At 29.1% G+C, this 9,648-nt stretch overlaps 1 non-coding gene across 1 annotated transcript; it reads right to left on the reverse strand.

Annotated features, from left to right (window-relative positions):
- Positions 1–9,232: 9,232 nt before the first annotated feature.
- Positions 9,233–9,339, reverse strand: LOC139894735 (small nucleolar RNA R71). Its single transcript, XR_011775220.1, has one exon. It is a non-coding gene; the product is annotated as a small nucleolar RNA R71 (small nucleolar RNA).
- Between the last annotated feature and the right edge of the window lie 309 nt (positions 9,340–9,648).

Here is a 9,648-nt window from a genome sequence, read left to right on the forward strand (position 1 = left end):
GTATACGGTTCATGATACGTATTAATTCGAATATTGTATATATAATTATATATGAATTATTGAATTGCTAACTGAGGACTATCAACATTGGACAATTAAAATGAATTAAAATATTGATTATAACTTATGAAACTAAACAATTCTTCAAGTTGCCACTTGATTTCATCTTAAACCTTAATTGTACCTTGACGATTCCAATATGCATTCAAACTTTCATAATTTTGAAAACACCTCAATCGATAGGCTGAATCAACCGCACTTCATCTACAGAAGGAAAGATTTGTGCATATAGTTATGCACCTGAGAAACTCTCGGCAACTGAGTAAAAGTTTAACACGTAGCCGCGTCAGATCCTTTGGCATTTATTAACAAAAATAACTTTGCGATCCCTTTTCAAGGTAGCAAATTTTGTCACAGCTTCAGCAAATCAACTTCGACTTTTCGTTCGAAACAACCTTATTATCACCTTGACTTATATGTATGTTCTTTTATTGTTACCGGGGAGCCTTTTATATTCCCCATATTACCGTCAGCGTTTAATCATCTAAAAACACAATTCTCTTGAAATCACCTCGGATCGATAACTAATGATTCAGATATGGTAGCAGTAAATGTAGAGGAATCGGCAATCAGTACTTTGAAAACTCACAGCATATCTACATCAACAGTTATATGTATAACATTTATATTTTAGAATAATGATCTTCCATTCTGAAATTTTGAAAAGCACCCAGCCTACGAATTAATACATTGAACTTTGAAAAAAATTGAATGAAGCAGCAGAAACTGTAGATAACCCTAAACGACCTTAATCGTCGGAAGTTTGATGATAGAGAATAATATGTTGGAAAAGCTCAGAAACGTTGGAACTGGAAAACGGATAGAGTTAACCATGAAGGAGACCAAGGACAAATATAAGGACCATACCCTATATTCAAAGAATCCAGATAATTCTGGATCCGTTGAAATCTTTAGAGAATATCTTGCCCCGAAGTCATGTTAAAATCTTGCGAAAAATCTTTCTCCATCAACCATCGAACTTAGAAATTCCAAAATATCATCATCAATATCTTCGATATTTCTGAGGATATTTTCATAAATATTCTCGTCCGAAATTATATACCTCTTCGTGCTTTCTGTGTAACATTATATTGGAAACATTCAATAGAAAATTTAGTACCGAAAAGCAGATTATGCGAAACTATGAAGAAAGCCGTGGACAAATCACAAAGAATAAGTTTGACTTCAAAGAATCCAAATGATTCAATGTCTGCTAAAGTCTTTAGTGAATATCTCGCTCCTTACTCTAAACCCTTGCAGACAATAGTTTCTATCATCCGCTGATCTTAGATATTCTGAAATATTATCGTATCTTTCATTATAAATATCCTCCATATTTCTGGAGATATTTTCATAACTATTCTTATCTGAAATCATTAATCTCTTCATGATATAAGTGTTACATCATATAGAAACTGTTAGTTTCTATATTCTGTAAACTTTCGAGCTTAAAATATGAATGTTATTGAAGTAATGTTGGGAACTGATGCATGAGTTAGTATAATATAATGACACTTGATCAACGTGATTATATTAGAGTAAGTCATGCTGAGTTTTTAATGGGACATGATGATTCACAGATTATAACGTCATCATGTGCCATGTTACACGACTCTTACATTTTATCTGATATATAAACATATCAAGAACATATTTTCTTGATAGTTCTATCTTTCCCGGACATTCTGGTAATTTGACGAATCAAGATCGTGTGATTACCATTTCTTTCTTAGAACATTAACTATGTTCATTTCAGAATTCATATTTATGAATTCTGGACCGTTGCTCGCTTTACTAGAGGTCGAGAGGATAATAAAAAGGCAAAGAGCTCCGAAACATAAGGGAAAATATAAAACTCAACAACAACAAAGAAATCACAAACCGTGTACATTAATACGAATAACAATATAAAGACATGGGAGAAGGAGAAATATAACAATCCCTAGAGCATAGTAGACATAAACAGATTCCTCTGATGGTAGTTGAAAAAGAAGAGAGATTGATGCGATAATCAAGAAAATATCTAGGACTAGAACTGGATTAAGCATTTTCACAATTCTTGGAATTATGAATTAAGAAAGAAAGTATTGAAGTGGTGAAAGTAAGGGAACGGAAGAGGTAAATTTATAGTGAAAATATCAGACAAAGCACTCGAGGCAGATGATCGCATTTAATTAAAGAGATCCTAATTTTCTTACTCGCCGAAGAATCAAATCTTTTAGATTTTGAAGATTTTCTTTAAATCCCTTGAATTCCGGAATTCAACCAGGACAACGCCAAAAGTTAAAATGAAACTTCATTTGTTCATCTCACTCTTTTGTGATAACTTCATTCGTACTTTTTGAATAATCGAATTATTTTTGTCCATATTACTCAATGATGATAAAAATCAATTTATCAACTCATATTTGTCATGAAAACATTTTTATTGTTAGCCATAACCACCTCACTTAAATTTCGGGACGAAATTTCTTTAACGGGTAGGTACTGTGATGACCCGAGAATTTCCGACCAAATTTAAACTCAATCTTTATATAATTTTGACACGATAAGCAAAGTCTGTAAATTTGAGTCTTAAAAAAAAAGTTTGAATGGTTGTCATACATTCAATTGACCTTCGACTGCTCTCGACGATTCACGAACAAATAATCGTAAATAGATATGTGCGTATGTATATATAAATAATAATTCAAAATATAATTGTTATTCAAATGTTATTATTACTTCCATTATTATTATTATTAACATTAATATTAATATCAATATTTGTTAAATTATTATTTTCAATATATATTATATAGAAGTGAAAGTTAATACATATAACATGTTATGATTACTAAAATACTATTATCAATATTAAAATCATTATTACTATAATTAGTAGTAAAAATTATAATTTTAGTTATTACTACTTATTGGTATTATTGTATTACTAGCTATTTCCACTACTATTATTAATAACATGATCATTAAAATTATTATTAAAATAGTTATATTATTAATATTATTATCTTTGTTACTAATATTATTTACTCTTTAGTAATAAAAGTATCACTATAAGACTATCATTTATATATATATTGTTATTATAAACTGATATTAGCATTAATAAAAACTATGATTTTTAATTATTTACTTATTATTAGTATTATTTAATATTATTATCATTAATTTTATTATTTAGTATTTATATAATTATTATTATTAGAATTACTTATTAATAATAATATCAGCTATAACATAGAGATTCTGTTAATATCACGATCTGTTTTGAATTCTTTTCCCATCTCCTGCTCACAAATTGTAACCTTGTCTATTCCAAAACACTACAAAACAATATCCAGCTAATTCTGTTAACCATCAATATCTCATTCTATTTTTTTTATTTCCTTTGTACCTGATCACATATATTCTGTATATTTTTTTTTTTGTCATAAAGTCGATTCAACTACAGTTATAAAAGGATACCAGACGAAATTACACTATGAATTATCAATGTTACCTACTCCAGTCTGTCCAGTTAATCAGTGTCTTATATATATATATATATATATATATATATATATATATATATATATATATATATATATATATATATATATATATATATATATATATATATATATATATATATATATATATATATATATATATATATATAATTTTTTTTTTTTCCTTTTCCCAGCACGACATACCTCTGCTCTTGAACTTTTTCTTCATAAATTCGAATTCAAATCCATTTCAAAAAGTAATATTGCAGTTACGTTAGGAATCATATACTCAAACTTTCTAGAAAGTATCAAATCCTAATTTGTTATATCGATTACAAATTTTGAAAGTCAAAGGTTTGATTTTTTGAAAGTCAACTTGTGTTCTTTAATCGAATTAAAGTTTTCTGTTATATTTCAAGTTAAATTGAAAACCCATATAGTTTCTAGATGCCGGTTACAAACTAATTCGTGTTATAAGTTTCGTCTATAACAGCCTCCAAATCCAAAATCGAATTCATTTTTTTTATATATAACGACGGCCGTAAGCAGTAGAATTTGATCTTTTATTTTTTTTATACATATGAACAACTGATATTGGTTAAGTTATGGTCTTCGTGATGTACATAAACCTCTGTTTAGACAATTTGATCTTTGGTCGACCTGGGTTCTGTAAGGAAGAAGAGGGAAGAGCCAGGAATTTAGACGGGTTAAATAAGAATGGGTATAGATAATAAACAGAAAAGAGCAGCAGCTCTGATGGTTTGGTCGTTTGGAGGGTGAGCGAGAGGTCTTGGGTTCGAGTCCGGGCTGCGACGTTTATTTGTTTTTAAAGCTTGGATACATTAAGGTAGTCCTCTTTATTATAATTTTATTATTATTATTAATGTTATTATTGTTATTGTTTTATTGTTATTGTTATAGTTATGTGATGTTAGACATTACTATCATGATTCCAATTAATATCCTTAATTTAGTTTATATCATTATAATCAAAATAAGTAAAATGGGTATTATTAATATTATTATATTTAGTATGAACATAAGTATTAGAAATAGAGTTATTATTATTATTATTATTATTATTATTATTATTATTATTATTATTATTATTAACTATTATTATGTTAACTATTAATATTAATACCATGAATATTATTATTATTATTAGTAATATTATTACCATTAGTAGTATCAGTAAGTAGTATTACTGTTATTACTACCAAAATTATCATTTTTATGAAAATTGCCATTTTTATTATTATAACTATTATTATTAATATTATTATAGAATGAAACAACTTTTATTTATTATTATCAATATTATTTTATCGAAGGACAATTAGTTATACCAAAAATCATATTTACTACATATAACATAACTATATTAATATTTTTATAATAAATACTAATTATTTAACTAAGGTAAATAAAGTAGATATATCTAACTAAATCATTAATAAAACCTATAAATTATTAAAGATAATAATTATGTCACTAAGAATAATATATAAACTTGTTCAACTACGATTATACATTTTAATATATATATATACAAATGATATAGGTTCGTGAATCCGAGGCCAACCCTGCATTGTTCAGTTGTTAAATATCGTCATATGTATTTTTACTACAAAATACATTAGGTGAGTTTCATTTGCCTTTTTATCCTTTATATTTTTGGGCTGAGAATACATGCGCAACTTTTATAACTGTTTTACGAAATAGACACAAGGAATCGAAATTACGTTCTATGGTTGAATGATCGAAACTGAATATGCCCCTTTTTAGTCTGGTAATCTAAGAATTAGGGAACAGACACCCTAATTGACGCGAATCCTAAAGATAGATCTATCGGGCCCAACAAGCCCCATCCAAAGTACCGGATGCTTTAGTACTTCAAAATTTATATCATGTCTGAAGGAGGATCCCGGAATGATGGGGATATTCTTAAATGCATCTTGTTAATGTCGGTTACCAGGTGTTTAATCCATATGAATGATTTTTGTCTCTATGCATGGGACGTATATTTATGAGAAATGGAAATATGAAATCTTGTGGTCTATTAAAATTATGAAATGATTATTTATGTTAAACTAATGAACTCACCAACCTTTTGGTTGACACTTTAAAGCATGTTTATTCTCAGGTATGAAATAAATCTCCCGTTGTGAATTTGCTCATTTTAAAGATATTATTTGGAGTCATTCATGATATATTTCAAAAGACGTTGCATTCGAGTCATTGAGTTCATCAAGATTATTATCAAGTCATTTATGTTTGGATATATTAGGAAATGGTATGCATGCCGTCAATTTTTGATGTAATGAAAGTTTGTCTTTTAAAAACGAATGCAATGTTTGTAAAATGTATCATATAGAGGTCAAGTACCTCGTGATGTAACTAAATGTAATGTATTCGTCCGGATGGATTAGGACGGGTCTTCACAATATAAAAGACAAGATATGAATGCTCACGTATCAATATTGAGATTCAATATTGCAGGAAAGTACATAGACGCAACGGAGATGATAAACACTAGGTTGACCTCACAAACAAAACCCATGAACCATACCCCTGACCTCCAAAGCTATAACTCATAAATTCCAAAGCTTAACCCATTTGAAAACCCGTTTTGAAAATACTCGAACAGCACTCCGTCGTAGTATTTTATGTATAGTACTAATAATAAAACGATTAAAAATAATAATATTAATCTTAATAATAATAATAATAATAATAATAATAATAATAATAATAATAATAATAAAAATAATAATAATAATAATAATAATAATAATAATAATAATAATAATAATAATATATTGAGAGAGTAGAGAGATCGATGGATAAATGAATGAAAACTGGAACTGAAATCGTGCAATTTAAACAACATTACACCCACCTAACCCCCATGCAATCGCATAGGGTTAGTGCCTTGTGGCCATGCGATCGCATGGGTCACTTGGCCAGCTCACAAAGTTTGCTCCGCGATTGCGGAGGTTTTGTGTATGGGAGGTCCGCGATCGCGGAGTCCCCCTGCCCAGCTCATTCACAATTTCCCTCGTGGGCTGCCGACAGTTTTTAATATATTTAATTTGTAATATATTTAATTTATATAATTATATATATATTATATTATATTCTCGTGCATAGTTAAATTATAAAATTAGTTCTGATAACTTGTACGTTGTCGCTCGACATATGTCCTGGTTCCAGTTTTTCAAACGAAGTTTCGTATGCTTAGAAAACTTGCACTTTACGTTACGTGACTCGTACCCTTGTCAAAATATAGACTAAAATCATTGATAAACTATATTACTCAAAATGTAACTTGAACATTCAAGTGTTTTAGTTAGTTACTTCTTTAAATCAACTTTTCATTGTTTACTAAAATATATTTAATAATATATTTAAAATGTTACTTAAATCAAAATGTTTCATAACTATATTAATATTGTAAAATATATATATATATATATATATATATATATATATATATATATATATATATATATATATATATATATATATATATATATATATATATATATATATATATATATATATATATATATATATATATATATATATATATATATATATATATATATATCTTCATTTAGGAATATAATTTATATATATAATTGGAATATTTATTTAATATAATATTTAGTTTTTCAAAACTGATTATATTTCAAAGTCCGTTTTATAAAATTTAAACTCGTTTAAATAATAGAAGTTATTATATCAAATAATGTTTTTAGTATTATGAGAACTAAATAATTACTTAATCAAGGGATACGAGGCAATCAATGTAAAGCACGCTTTTGAAAATTAAATGGGAATCTCCACTAACTTTTGTCTAGTTCTCGTAAATCGACACATTTGTTCTTACTTGTAGATCACTTTACCATTTTCCAAATGTTGTCAAAAAGAACAGATTTCTTAAATCACAGTGGACCTCATAACAGAGACCCGTAATCATATCACCATGAATCTTGATAATTCAATCATTTGATATTATCTTTTTAATTCCGTTGATAAGTATATTGTAACAAACACGTTCATGTAAAGTATTATATATATAATACTTTATTAACATTTTTAAGTTATAATATATATACATACATATACATATATAATCATATTCATTTATATAATGGTTCGTGAATCGTCGAAATTTAGTCAAGGTTAAATGAATATATGAACACAGTTTAAAATTTTTGATATTCAGCTTAACAAACTTTGCTTATCGTGTCAGAATAATATAAAGATAAAGTTTAAATTTGGTCAGAAATTTACGGATTGTCACATTTCAAGGGATTGGGGTCTTAGTTTGGGTTGGTAATCAATTGGTCCTTAGTCAACATAGTGCAGTTTGGTTTTCTTAAGGGATTTTGATCACCAAAGGGTTTTAGCGGACTTTAACCTAGGCTAAATACTTGTGATAATTGCATGATTCAACTAAGATCATTTGATATAAGCTTATGGGAATTCACAAGTATTGATTTGATCACTATAATATCTAGTAGGGATACTAGTTTAATATTTGAGCACAATTAGACCTTAAGTGAACAAAAGAACAACCCGAATGCTTCAAGTGAATTAAACAAGTGTGCATACTTTTAATATTGGTATTTACTTAATCACTTAGTTCTTAATTTAATTTAATTTAGTCTTCTTAATATCTAAAATTCAAAACCTCCAATCAAACACAACCTAGGATGATTATGAGTTTAGATAGATTCGACTAGCAACTACCGCTCTTCTGGGATGAACCTTAAATGGAAAACTTACTAATTGCAACTACCGAGTCAAAATTTCTCGTATGCTTGTCACATAGTTGATTCCACGTTTAAGTATAAATTTAGAAATTAAATATATGTTTGTGAAACGAGCAATCAAATTTCTTGGCGCCGCTGGGCTGGGGAGCGGTTAGTTGGTTGTCTCTTTGTTTTTAGCTTTTAATCGTTCGATCCTTTTGTAAAAATTTATCCTTGCAAAAGTTACTTTTCTTGTTTTTATATATATTATTGGAAAACCGTTTGTGTTTGTGTTGTGACTGAAGGATGGGTACTTTGGTGTACGAAAAGGAGATTCCAAAAGGATCAAGAGTATACACATCCATTTTCCGATATGGAGAAACACGTGCACGGGGTTTACAAGCGTAGAGAAGAAAGGGTATTAAAAGAAATTTCGAAGCTTTACACTTTTGTTTAGAAAAGATGGATCCTAACGGTCAACCAATTCACAATGAAGAGGGTAATCCAATCAACCAACTATCAGTTAATCAAGAGCAACAAGATGATCCAAATGACACGCCGATGTGGAATGCTAGGTTGGTTGCAACTGCCTTGGTGCCTCCGGCTATTACAAAACCACCAATTGGAGCCAATAATTGGAAGATTGAGGGAAACTTCTTCACAACGATCAAAGATATGTTCTTCCATGGTTTGATAGAGGATAATCCGTTCAAACACATTCAACAATTTATCGACATTTGTGATATCTATAAGAACAAGGATGTGACCGATGACGCTTTTAAATTAAGGGCATTCCCCTTTACACTTCAAGGAGAAGCGAAAGTATGGTTAAGGAACTTACCTTCCGATTCGATTAGGACTTTTTAAGATTTAACCGATGCGTTTATCAATCACTTCTTTCCATCATCAAATGCGGAACGACTTAGAATGGAAATTAATGGGTTCGCTCAATAGAGTGATGAGTCTTTGTATGATGCATGGATACGTTTTAAGAAGACGTTACGAGCTTGTCCACCGCATGGTTTGACAAAGAAGGAGTATATTAACACGTTCTACTGGAGCACTAATGCTTTGACAAGACAAACTCTTGGTGCATCTGCGGGTGAAGTGTTTATGTACAAATCACCAAATGCGGCCGAAATTTTGCTAGAGGATATCTCGGTTAATACATACGAGTTGAAAGAACCCAACCCGTAACCAATACGACAAATTTTTTTTAGTTAACCATTAGCGCACAATTAAACGGTTACATATAACCCATTTAAACAATATCACAAGTTTAATGTTTACAAACGGCACGAAGGCCCTTAACAAATGTAACACAAGTTCGACCC

This window comes from Rutidosis leptorrhynchoides, chromosome 2, assembly GCF_046630445.1.
Source record: "Rutidosis leptorrhynchoides isolate AG116_Rl617_1_P2 chromosome 2, CSIRO_AGI_Rlap_v1, whole genome shotgun sequence".
NCBI lineage: Eukaryota > Viridiplantae > Streptophyta > Magnoliopsida > Asterales > Asteraceae > Rutidosis > Rutidosis leptorrhynchoides.